At 49.3% G+C, this 13,111-nt stretch overlaps 2 long non-coding RNA genes across 2 annotated transcripts; both read right to left on the reverse strand.

The window, feature by feature from the left end:
- Positions 1–729: 729 nt before the first annotated feature.
- Positions 730–2,171, reverse strand: LOC116221011. Its single transcript, XR_004163970.1, has 3 exons — positions 2,137–2,171; positions 1,974–2,051; positions 730–1,811 (listed from the first exon to the last, which is right to left on the reverse strand). It is a non-coding gene; the product is annotated as an uncharacterized LOC116221011 (long non-coding RNA).
- Positions 2,172–7,987: 5,816 nt separating this feature from the next.
- On the reverse strand, positions 7,988–9,429 carry LOC116221092. Its single transcript, XR_004164016.2, has 3 exons — positions 9,395–9,429; positions 9,232–9,309; positions 7,988–9,069 (listed from the first exon to the last, which is right to left on the reverse strand). It is a non-coding gene; the product is annotated as an uncharacterized LOC116221092 (long non-coding RNA).
- Between the last annotated feature and the right edge of the window lie 3,682 nt (positions 9,430–13,111).

Below are 13,111 nucleotides of genomic sequence, written 5' to 3' on the forward strand. Positions count from 1 at the left end.
GATATCGCGAAGAAAATGTCTTGTGGCCGCACAAAGTCGGCGTGCATTGTCACACAAGTCCTTGCCCCTGTGTCAGTAGAGAAATACATAAGGGATTTGACATCTCCCATACTCCCAGGTGACAAGCACAAGCACACACCATTTTTCTCAGTGGCCTCAGATGCCTCAAATCACGGCAGTGTCAAGCTTTTTCCATTGGCATTAAGATATTGGACACCAGAGCTGGGGTTGCAAACAAATGTGCTTGACTTTTATGAGGATAGTGATGAGGCATCGGAAATCAATCCACAATCAAATACCAAACTAACTAAGAGATAATGGCCTACAAATCAGATTGATCTCTGCCTACACAGCCGATAATGCTATGAGAAATATAATTCTGTTTATCAGAAGTTGAGGGCAGGTAATGCAGGCATTGTGAAGGCAAACTGTATGGCTCACATAGCAAAATATAATAAAGATAGACTTGACATAGATATTAAATGTACAGTTAATAAGTTGTTCTGTCATTTTTCCTCATCAGCAAAACGCACTGAGCTTAAAATAATCTTCGAATTAGTGGAAGAAGAATATCATTCCTTACTGTGACAGTGGCGAGGTAATTTGCTAGGATAGTTTTAATTGTCGACTACGCCACCTAGGTAGTCACCCTAGGACAGATATAGACTCAGTGTTCCTTTAGTTCTAACAAGGCAAACACAAGTTCGTACCACTCTTAGGCCAGAGACATGGGTTCCATAAATACAGTTTATTAACAAGTATACAAACAGTAGTAAAAGGAGTACAGGGCAATTCTAGTACAGGCTGTTGCCTCTCACACAACAACCAAACAGAGTTATTTCCAGTATACACACATACACTAAACACACACAGTAGACACGTACAATGTTAGCCAGTGGGCTATGACCCGAATATGAGCAGGTGAGATGGCCAAAGCCTTACGGAGATGGGCCAGTGGTCAGGACTCAAAGGTGGAGCAGGGCAGTGGCTTACCGCAGCGAGCAGGACTTTCCAAGAGGGGGGACAGGAGAGGCCCAGAAGACACACACCACACGTGCATAAAATCAGTAAGCACTGCACTCCAAAATAGGGCAACCGTTATGCACACAGCAAGGAAAAGTGAGGGGGGGGGGCTCCACCACCTGAGGGTCAGCCTGTCGCTCAAGTGAAACCCACTGCACCTGTCCAGGGAGAGAGATAGAGGCACTGGGGTTAGCAAAACACTTGACAGTAAAGATGCAAGGAGAGGATTTAATAGTGTGGCTATCCTACTGAGGCTACTTAGCTTTGGCGGAGGGACTTAGGACGGGGTGGACCTCCGACGGTCAGCGGGGAGTAGCGGGCTTTGTCACAGTACCCTGGGTTACCTTAGCTACATGCACACACCCACACACAGAGGCACACGCACACACTTCAGCAAAGACACGGTTAGGCTAGTTAACAATCACTCAGAATTACCACCACCATAGTTAACATAGCAGCAGCACAAAACAACAAAACATGCAGGCCAAGCAGAGAGGGAAAAGCAGCAGCCCACTGCACAGCCCCATGCATCAAATCAAAAGAAACCAACAAAACGATATCAGGCAGAGCAAGCGGAGATGGAAGGTAGCATACCCAGCCTAGCCCCATGCATGCAGGAAATCACAGAGAGATACACACCAAACATGAGCATGCCGGTCAATTATAAACATGCATTTGACAGTAAACAGAACAGCAGCCCTTCCCGGGGGGAGGCAGTTGATGAACCTCAGCTCAACGTGCCGAGCTGCAATGACTGCACACTCAGGGGCAGCGAGTCATGGACGGAGCTATGATAAAGAGGAGGATAGCATTGTTATTCCTAACTAATGCGCATTTAAAAATACCGAGCGTGCTGGTAACTAAACCTGCATATTAAAATACAGAGCGGTGCTGGTAACTAAACCTGCATATTAAAATACAGAGCGGTAGTAGTAACTGAACCAGCCTACCTCCAGCTGATTCCCACCGAGCACCCGGCGTCAGAGCAACCGCTACACCGGCTTTGTCGCGACAATGAACCACTCGTGCTAAACAGAAAAGTGAACGAGCCTTTTTAGAAACAATAAGAAGGTGCCGCAGTGGACGAAGTGGCTTAACGCCAAAGTTGCTTACCTTCGGTAACAGCATTAGTCCAAGTAGAGCAATTTGCAATCCCACGCCACCATACAAACTGATGGGCACCCGGAAGCAAAACAAGGTTAGGAGTACGTGTCTCCCCGTGACCTGAGCTGGGCTATATATCAAAATACAAGCCCGCCCAGTAATCAGTGTTTCTTATTACACCTGGGGGGATGGACTGTGGAGGCGTAGCCCACTCTGCCACATTCTACCCTCCCCTTTTTGAGTCGTCGCCCCGACGACGACCGGTGAACCCATATTTCGACATTGGTTGACGCCAACCTCTGCTACCGACTGGGCCCCAACGGTGAAGGTACCTACTCTCCATCATTGTTTGCAGCGGGCTTCGGGAGATGATGAACGTTCGAGTGCCGTGGAACGCACAGTCCGACGCAGGACCGGTTGGGTGAGGCTAGGAGTTTCCACAGGGGTTTCAAGGGCAAGCAATGGTAGGCTCCCCTCCTGTAGGAAACAGTCCTCGGAAACCGTCGTATCTTCCAACGGTGCCGGCTCAATGGCCCCATCGGGAGCAGATGAGCTTGGGCCAACCAAGGAGACTGGGGGTGGGTCCCGAACCATGAGCCAAAGGTCCTCCTCCCCAGAAGGGTCAACGGAGGGTGTGACAGAGACCGTGGGGACGGTAGCCTTGGGTTTCTGAGCCGCAGAGGCAGAGGTGACTTGGGCCTTTAATAGATCACGGTGGACCGTCCGTGTCTTATGCACGTTGTCCAATGGGGCAATGGTGTAGACCACCCCCTCTCCCAGAGGCGCTTTAAGCACCTGGTAGATTAGTGGACTCCAAAGGTCCTGGATTTTGTGCCTACCCCTAGCACTGTGGTCACGAAGGTAGACCCTTTGCCCCACCTGCAGAGGTGCTTCATGGACCCGTTGGTCGTGCCGCTCTTTCCGACGGCCCGCCGCTGCATGCAATCGCTCTTGCGCCCCCGCAAACGCCACTCTGAGCCTTGCCTGGTGCTCCACTACCCAGTCCTGCACCGTCCCTGGTACTGGTTCCTGGACCCGTCCCAGCAGAAAATCTATAGGGAGAGTGGGTTCCCGTCCAAACATTAAAAAGAACGGAGACTCGCCTGTGACTTGGTGAGGGGTGGTGTTGTAACAGTAAACAACCTGTGGGAGGCAGCAAGTCCAGTCGCGTTTACGCGTTACCGGCAAGGTGCGTAGGAGGTTGTGGAGGGTTCGGTTAAACCGCTCGCACTGCCCATTACCAGCGGGGTGATATGGGGTGGTGCGAGACTTCACCACGCCATACAGGGAGCAGAGCTGTTGTATCAGGTGGCCTTCAAAGCACCTACCCTGATCAGAATGAATGCGGCTAGGGACACCAAACCGGTAAAACCATTCATTCAGGAGCACCCTAGCGACTGTTGAAGCTCGCTGATCTCGTGTAGGGATAGCCTGGGTGTACTTACTAAACACATCAGTCATAACCAGTACGTTCTCCACCCCATTTTGTGCCGGCTCCAACTGGGTAAAATCGATGGCCACAATCTCATTGGGCCTAGATGCAAGCAGGTGACCCATGAAGCTGTGGGGGACCGTGCCAGAATCTTTAGCGACTTGGCACCGATCGCATTCCCTACACCACTGTTTGACATCGGCAAATAGACCTGGCCAATAACAACGGCGGCGCACTAGTTCAGTGGTGCGCTCGACACCTTGGTGGCCATGGTCCTGATGCAGCTGTCTCAGAGTTTCTTGTCTAAGGGCTGAGGGCAGGAGAAGCTGTAAATCTTCCTCCCCCCCATCTGGACGGAACACCTGGCGATGTAATATCCCCTCTTTTTCCACCAACCTGTCCCAGTGGCGCAAAAACCCCAGAGCTGGTTTAGGGACCCGTCGTCGCTCCTCAGCGGTAGGTGGAGCCTGTCTCCTCCAGAACAGCAAGACCTCTTTCAAGAGGGGATCTGTCTCCTGCATGGAGCGGATGTCAGAGGGGGAGTGACCTGGAAAGACCGCCATCACTGACTGGGTTGCCGACACCACTGGGGCAGGTGGGGAGGCCTGCTGCAGGCAGACCGGGACCAGGGTTCCTGGGAGGGTATGCTCACCTAGACTCACACCAGACATATACTGCCTTGAGAGGGCATCGGCGTTCTGGTTGCTGCGACCAGAGCGGTATTTGATCTCGAAATCAAAGGCCGCCAGCTGGGCGGCCCACCGATGTTCGGTAGCCCCCAACTTGGCAGACTTGAGGTAGCTTAAGGGATTGTTATCGGTGAATACCACGCATTTGTGCCCCAGCAGATATTCTCTAAATTTTTCAGTCATGGCCCACTTGAGCCCAAGGAATTCCAGCTTCATGGAGCTGTAGTTGTCCATGTTGCGCTCGGTGGGCCGAAGACCCCGGCTAGCATAAGCAACAGGCCGGACCACTCCCTGCTGTTTCTGGGAGAGAACTGCTCCGAGACCGCAATGGCTGGCGTCAATCTCTAAGATGAATGGCAGAGAGAAATCAGCGTAGGCCAGAAGCGGTGCAGAGACCAGCCTTGCCTTCAGAGCCTCAAAGCTCTCTTCACACTGGGCTGTCCATGCCGAATCAATTGCCTGGCGGGATCCCCGTTTCAACTTTGTCCCTGAGAGGGCTGCCACTAGTTTGTGCAGTGGACTCGCCAGCTTTGCAAAGCCCTCCACAAAGCGCCGGTAGTAACTGGCAAACCCGAGAAATGAGCGCAACTCTGAAATGTGGCAGGGCCGCTGCCACTTCGCCACTGCCTCGATTTTACCTGGGTCGGTAGACACTCCCTTATTGGAAATGACGTGTCCAAGATAACCAACCTGTTGGCGGAAGAAAGCGCACTTTTCTAATTTGGCCTTCAGCCCTTCTTTGTGGAGGCGACTGAGAACAACTTCCAACCGTTGTAAATGCTGGGTGACAGAAGAAGAATAGACCACAATGTCATCTAGATACAGGAGCAAGGACTGGCACTGTTGGTCTCCGAACATTCGCTGCATCAAGCGTTGGAAGGTGCTTGGGGCGTTGCATAGCCCAAAGGGCATCCTGTTCCATTCAAACAGACCAAATGGAGTACAGAAGGCCGTTTTGGGCCTAGACTGTTCAGATACGGGGACTTGATGGTAACCGCTGGCAAGGTCCAGAGTGGAAAACCACTGGGCCCCTGCAAGTGCATCCAAACTTTCCTCAATACGAGGTAGGGGAAAAGAGTCCTTACGTGTCCTACTGTTTAGCAGGCGGTAGTCTACGCACATGCGTAGACTACCATCTTTCTTTTTAGCAATGACAATGGGCGACGCGTAAGGGCTACTACTTTCCCTTACTACCTGCGACTCTAACAGCTGATTTATATGAGCTTTGACCGTCTCGTAATCCGAGGGTGGTATACGCCGGTGCCTTTGCCGAACTGGGATGTCATCCAGTAGGGGGATGTCATGGGCTATTAAATTGGTGCAACCTAGGTCGCCATCATGAGCTGCGAAAACAGAGCTATACCGTTGTAACAGGCTTCTCGCCTCAGTCTGTTCTTGTCCGGACAAAGCCGACAAATCAACTGCGTCAAGCCTATCTGGCACCGAGCTGGCGGCTTCCTGTGAGGAAAGCGTGGCAGTTATAGGCCGAACCTCTGAAACCCCGGATGGCAGGCTGATGACCTCTGCATTACTTAAGGAGCCCATGCTAACCCGAGGGTAGAGAAGGACTTCAGTTACTCCTACATTAATAATGGGGACATAGGCCGTGCCTCTGGTGACTTGGACCAAACAAGGTGACGCGAGTAGCCCTGCTGGCAACCCCGAGTCAGGAGGCTCGAACAGCGCAGTCTGACCTGACAGCTGTTCTGAACAGGTACTAGCAATGAACGTCATTGTACCCCCCGCTATGCGGACCGCCCGTGGGCCTCTGACCCGGGCAGTCGCAATGTGTGTTCTGGGAGTCTCGGCTGCGGCCAGGTGGCACCGCTGTAAGGCCTCAATGACGAGACCTGGAGCTTGTGACACAGAGGGAGAGTCAAATAAAGAAGGGCCATGTGCCCCAAAAAGTTCATGGTAGCACCGGCTAATCACATTCATCCCAAGGACCCCAGGGACGGTGGGTGGGCCTCCAGGAAGGTCCTTCACTATGAGGATACCGCAATGAGGCATGACCTTACCACACAGAACCACCTCCAACTCCAAGTAGCCAATGTAAGGAATCGCCAGACCATTGGCAGCCTTAAGCTGAAGCCAATGACATAATTTTAGACGTTCCTGACCCCATGGTTCAAACTGTTGCAGGAAGAAACCCTCAGTCACAGTGGATACCATGGACCCGGTATCCAATAAGCAAGACACAGTAACCCCCCCCATCAAGACATTAATGTTTGGACATGAGGACATAAGTGTAGATACCTCACGACCCTGTGAGCCTGTGGATACCCCAACTGAGCTGTGGCTCGGTAGCTCAGTGGGCTTTAGTTTTCCGGCTGATGGGAAGATTGGGACACTCTCGCTAGGTCTGAGGGCGGACCAGAGGTGGAACTAGCTCTGGAGCGAAAGGCAAACCGCTGCCCATCGCACTCCCTGGCGAAATGTCCTGGCTGCTGGCACCGTCGACATATCAAGGGACCATTGCGTGGGGCCCGGTTATATGATTGGGGGTTCTGCATAGAGGTCACAGTCTGGGTGAGCTGGTTAAGCTGCGCCTGCTGTTGCTGCAACAGCTCTTTCAACTCTCCCCACTCGCCACCCCGTGGAGATACCGGAGAGGCTGGGCGAGAACGGCCCTGCACACCATACTGTAAGCCATAGGCCGTGGGAAGAGAGCAACTACGCGCCCTAGCCCCACCCGGAAATCCCTCTTGTTCCCATCTAATGGCCTCTCTACGCACTTCCAGCAAAGCAGCCAGTGGTTGACGGCGAATGAGCTGTTTTAGCTCTCTACGGAGGGCACTGTCCAAGACATGCTCCACGAATTGGTCACGAAGGAGGACTTCAGCGTTAGGCACTCCACTGGGGGCACGCTGTTTGACCTGTTCCATCAACGCCATCAGGGCTAGAGAAAATTCTTGCAGTGTCTCCCCTTCCTGTTGCCGTCTAGAAAAGAAAGCTTGCTGGAGGGTCACATAAGACTGACTACACCCATACAACTCCTTTAAAATAGCCAAAACCTTAGTGGGATCTGCTCGTTCGGCGCTTGAGCGATACTTAATCTCCTCCTTTGCCTCGCCTTCTAAATGGTCAAAAATAAAGAAGGCCTGATCTGCAGCGGAAAGATGGCGAGCACGCCCACAGGCCTGCACTTCCTCTATCCATTCTGCTATGTCAAGGCCTGTCTTACTATTGAACATTGGACATTTCCGATCGCGAGGAATGACCACAAGACGCTCAGTGACAGAGGGTGCAGCCCTGGGCTCAGGCTCAGGCGGGGGCTGAGGCACAGACTCAGACGCGGACCCCCCAGGGGGAGAGCGTTCTTGACGAAGGCGCTCATTATCCGCCATAAGCTGTGCAACTAAATCCTTCAACTGTTGCACTTGCTCCTCCATGCTAACCCGGAAGGCTGCGCTACCACACGAAACAAACCAAATGGAGCCTACCTCTGCTCGTGATGGGCTGCTGTTCTGTTGCTGCCAATAAAGGAATTTGAGCCTGGGTGAAAATCACAAAAGAAATTATACATAAACAGCACCAATGAGGGAACTCACGTCTCTGCCTGTAGTGAGTGAGATCCTGCCGACTACGCCAAATGTGACAGTGGCGAGGTAATTTGCTAGGATAGTTTTAATTGTCGACTACGCCACCTAGGTAGTCACCCTAGGACAGATATAGACTCAGTGTTCCTTTAGTTCTAACAAGGCAAACACAAGTTCGTACCACTCTTAGGCCAGAGACATGGGTTCCATAAATACAGTTTATTAACAAGTATACAAACAGTAGTAAAAGGAGTACAGGGCAATTCTAGTACAGGCTGTTGCCTCTCACACAACAACCAAACAGAGTTATTTCCAGTATACACACATACACTAAACACACACAGTAGACACGTACAATGTTAGCCAGTGGGCTATGACCCGAATATGAGCAGGTGAGATGGCCAAAGCCTTACGGAGATGGGCCAGTGGTCAGGACTCAAAGGTGGAGCAGGGCAGTGGCTTACCGCAGCGAGCAGGACTTTCCAAGAGGGGGGACAGGAGAGGCCCAGAAGACACACACCACACGTGCATAAAATCAGTAAGCACTGCACTCCAAAATAGGGCAACCGTTATGCACACAGCAAGGAAAAGTGAGGGGGGGGGGCTCCACCACCTGAGGGTCAGCCTGTCGCTCAAGTGAAACCCACTGCACCTGTCCAGGGAGAGAGATAGAGGCACTGGGGTTAGCAAAACACTTGACAGTAAAGATGCAAGGAGAGGATTTAATAGTGTGGCTATCCTACTGAGGCTACTTAGCTTTGGCGGAGGGACTTAGGACGGGGTGGACCTCCGACGGTCAGCGGGGAGTAGCGGGCTTTGTCACAGTACCCTGGGTTACCTTAGCTACATGCACACACCCACACACAGAGGCACACGCACACACTTCAGCAAAGACACGGTTAGGCTAGTTAACAATCACTCAGAATTACCACCACCATAGTTAACATAGCAGCAGCACAAAACAACAAAACATGCAGGCCAAGCAGAGAGGGAAAAGCAGCAGCCCACTGCACAGCCCCATGCATCAAATCAAAAGAAACCAACAAAACGATATCAGGCAGAGCAAGCGGAGATGGAAGGTAGCATACCCAGCCTAGCCCCATGCATGCAGGAAATCACAGAGAGATACACACCAAACATGAGCATGCCGGTCAATTATAAACATGCATTTGACAGTAAACAGAACAGCAGCCCTTCCCGGGGGGAGGCAGTTGATGAACCTCAGCTCAACGTGCCGAGCTGCAATGACTGCACACTCAGGGGCAGCGAGTCATGGACGGAGCTATGATAAAGAGGAGGATAGCATTGTTATTCCTAACTAATGCGCATTTAAAAATACCGAGCGTGCTGGTAACTAAACCTGCATATTAAAATACAGAGCGGTGCTGGTAACTAAACCTGCATATTAAAATACAGAGCGGTAGTAGTAACTGAACCAGCCTACCTCCAGCTGATTCCCACCGAGCACCCGGCGTCAGAGCAACCGCTACACCGGCTTTGTCGCGACAATGAACCACTCGTGCTAAACAGAAAAGTGAACGAGCCTTTTTAGAAACAATAAGAAGGTGCCGCAGTGGACGAAGTGGCTTAACGCCAAAGTTGCTTACCTTCGGTAACAGCATTAGTCCAAGTAGAGCAATTTGCAATCCCACGCCACCATACAAACTGATGGGCACCCGGAAGCAAAACAAGGTTAGGAGTACGTGTCTCCCCGTGACCTGAGCTGGGCTATATATCAAAATACAAGCCCGCCCAGTAATCAGTGTTTCTTATTACACCTGGGGGGATGGACTGTGGAGGCGTAGCCCACTCTGCCACATTACTAAGACACAAGATGGCTCAGTATATGGCCAGCTGTTACAAGAGTGCATTCCTGCTGGCCTGCTGTGAAGGCATACTTTTTGTCTCTAGGAGGAACAGTGTCCAAAGTTTCTGTAGAAGCTGTTTAAGAAGGATCAAGACAGTGAGGGACAACCTCTCGGGTTACAGGCCTATCAGTCCCTCCTCCATAATGCACTTAAGATATTCCATGATGTTATCCTGCTGTTGGAAGGAGATGACCGGACTGTCTCTGAGCTGTATGACATTATGTCCACACTTCAGACAAAACTCCAGCAGACGGGTACTCTTCCCCAGCAGTTTCCAGACAGTAAAGTAGCAGCAATCAAACAGGATTTTCTGCCATTTCTATGAGTCTGCACTCCACTACCTTGGAAAATGGTATGACTTCTCAGACAGCAATTTTCACAAGCATGTGGCAGTCTTGAAGAAGGAATTTAACTGAATAAGGAATTCACATTCTCCCACCTCTGTGATGTAGTGGATGTCCTTCAGATAAAGGATACACTGGACATGGATGACCTTTATGAAGATTATTGTGTGACACTGCCACGCCAGCAGGAGATTGCAAAGAGAACAGTTCCTGTTGTGGAGAAGTGATCAACATTGCTCCAGGGCACAAACACACCAAATTTGACTGCACTTGGATCATTTCTCTTTAGCATCCCTGTCACCAATGCATTTGTGGAAAGACTGTTCTCCCTGATGACAGCAGCATGGACTGACCAAAGAAACCGGTGCTCTGTGGATCTTATCAAGAGGGAGATTCAAGTGAAGAACAACGTTGCCTACAACTGCACAGAGTTCTACAGCTATGACGTGAAAGAGAAGGTCCTACTGGAGGCTGTGAGGTCAAACAAAAAGTATACATTCAAGAAGAAGAACTAAGGTAAGATCAATATTCCATTGTTTAAATTGTAGAATAAATATAAAATTGTGTAGGCAATAGCATCCTATCTTGCTAGGTTGTAAAAATGTGGTTTTTGTTACTCCTGTGTTTCAGCAATGTGCTATCCATGGTACTGGAAGATGCTGTTTGCCTACCTGCTTGATTGCCAAGAGAAAAGACAGTCTGAAATAATTATTTTCTTTTTTTAAATTCCAGCTAGCTTTGTTTATTTACCAGTTTGAGATTTTAGTTTGAGAAATGTTTCCACTGAAGTTTTCTTTACCATAAGATTTTTTTTTATTGATTTGATTGCAGAGTTTTCACTGTACCTTTAGTTGGATTGTGTCAGTGTGGAGTAATTTGGAAGAGCATATGTTACTTGGCTAGTCTCAATAAAGACATTCCTTTGCAACATTGTTGTGTTTTTGGGATGAAAAACATAGGCCTATCAAATGTTTAAAGACAGGATACAAATATTTCTTGGTAAGATATAGGCTATATACTATATCAATGCTTAAGTTGTCGCGTCTGTCCCACCTTGTCCCACCAAAACATACGACTTGTCCCACTTTTTGTCTTTTTGGAGGTGGTAACCCTAGGTAGGAGGCAAAGCCTCATTCTGTGTGTCTCTGTCCAGATGAGCCAAGGTTCAGTAGGGTGTGAGCCGGTCCTGGTAGAGCAACGGTGTAGTCCGAGTCTGCCGGTGTCCATGCACGAGCACATCCTTGCCACTGTGAATAGAGGGCTCAGGATCCAGTGCAGGCACAGCAGCCCAGATCCAAGCCCACAGGGTCCTGGATCTGGTCTCGTCGAAGCTGCTGGGGCTTCATGAATTCCCATCCGCTGTCGTTACTGCCTGCTGCTGCTTTACCAGCCCCCGTCGCCTGCCGCGACTTCTTACCCTGCATCTGTGCCCACTCTCCTGTGATTGTGGCTATGTGTGGTTGCCTCCCAGCTCTGCTATCTCAGCTCACTTGTGCCAGGAAGTGCTGTGTGATGTGCCCTGGTTCCCCACAGCGATAGCCCCCCCTCGGTGGATTGCCCTGACGTTCTTCGTGATCCCCACCTAGGCCACTGGGAGGCTCTGGCGTTGGCTTGTCGAGTCACTTCCTCATCCTCGCTCTCCTGCCGGTTGGCCTGGCGCCCCCGGTGCCTTACGTCAGGAGACAACAGGAAATGTTGTCATTCCGCCTCGGCCAGGGCTGGTGCCATCGACCGAAAAACACCAGGCTGGAAGGCTTAAGCGTGTCAGAACCTTATGGGACAGAATAATGCATTAAAGTGGTAAATATTGCGTAAAATAAAATTAATCTGACTCCATGAAATTATTAAATGACCTCCAATATTACCAAGCATTACTAGTGACACAGTAGTGGCATGGCACATGAGTGATCAGTTTGTTCCAACAGTAAATGGTAGGCTAAGCTAAGTATCAACCAAACTGAACGTAATGTGTAAACCAAATGGGTAAGTACAACTGTAAATAATAAGAATTGAATAAACAGGTTGACCAAGTACACTTGAATTACCAAATAAATTTGAGAAACCATGAATGCATCAAATGTAGAGCAACTTAACCCAATCAGAATGAGTGAATAAGATAAAGAGATGGGCTGGCAAGAGATGAAGGAGAAATGGAGAGAGAGAGAAAGATAGTAAGAGTTAGAGAAATTAGAGAGAGAGTTATAGACAGTCTTTTGGTGTGAGAAGATCAGAGAGAAGTCCTCTGATAAGATACCATTTGTCCCTCTGGCCAGAGTCTGCAAGTCTGGGAGTCCATTGTGTAGATTTGATTTGATGTTTGGGGTGTTTTCTGCCTTACAGCTTCACAGTACCCTAGGCTATAAACTCTTCACAAGGTTATAGGTTAGTTACAGGCTATGCTGTGAGAGCACTGCAATACTCAGTGTGACCAATAGTTGATTGTTTAGGTTTCTTGTTGTATTTATTTATTTATCTTTTCACTGGACACTTCGGGATAGAGCCTTTTTAAATGTATGGATTTTTTTGATAGCCCACCTGGATTTCTCCCAGTATGCTTGATGACCGTACACCACTGGTGGCATCTGAGAGATAGGCTACACACCTTCCTTGAAATGCAGATTTTTAAATGTCATTGAAGTTCCAAAACCTTTTTGGTTTGCGATGCATGAGAATAAAATCATGTACTTCATCATTTGACATTTTCATTCATAACTAAATCCATTTTTATTCTGAATTAAAGGTCAAAGTCTTTAGTTCTCTGAATTCAACCCCATTACTGAGCTGAATGAAACATTTATTAGGTGCCTGGAAAGCCTTTTACATTTGCTCCACTGTCTCTCTAAATATTAATTGGTTTGATATGACTTCAGCATGGATGGCCATGACTATACGACTATCAAAATGCATAGTTAAATCCCAGTTAAATAGTCTTAAATACTGTAACTCAATAGCTTGGCAGATTTTGTAACTCCTTGGATGTTTGATCAGCTCCTGTTGTGCAAGCTGGTGAAAGGGTTTTCCAAAGGTTAAAAGATATGTTTGAAGGAGCAATGTCTAAATGGCCAACTAGCCTAGCATTACACATTTAGAATAGACATATTTCCTGCTTACT

This window comes from Clupea harengus, chromosome 7, assembly GCF_900700415.2.
Source record: "Clupea harengus chromosome 7, Ch_v2.0.2, whole genome shotgun sequence".
NCBI lineage: Eukaryota > Metazoa > Chordata > Actinopteri > Clupeiformes > Clupeidae > Clupea > Clupea harengus.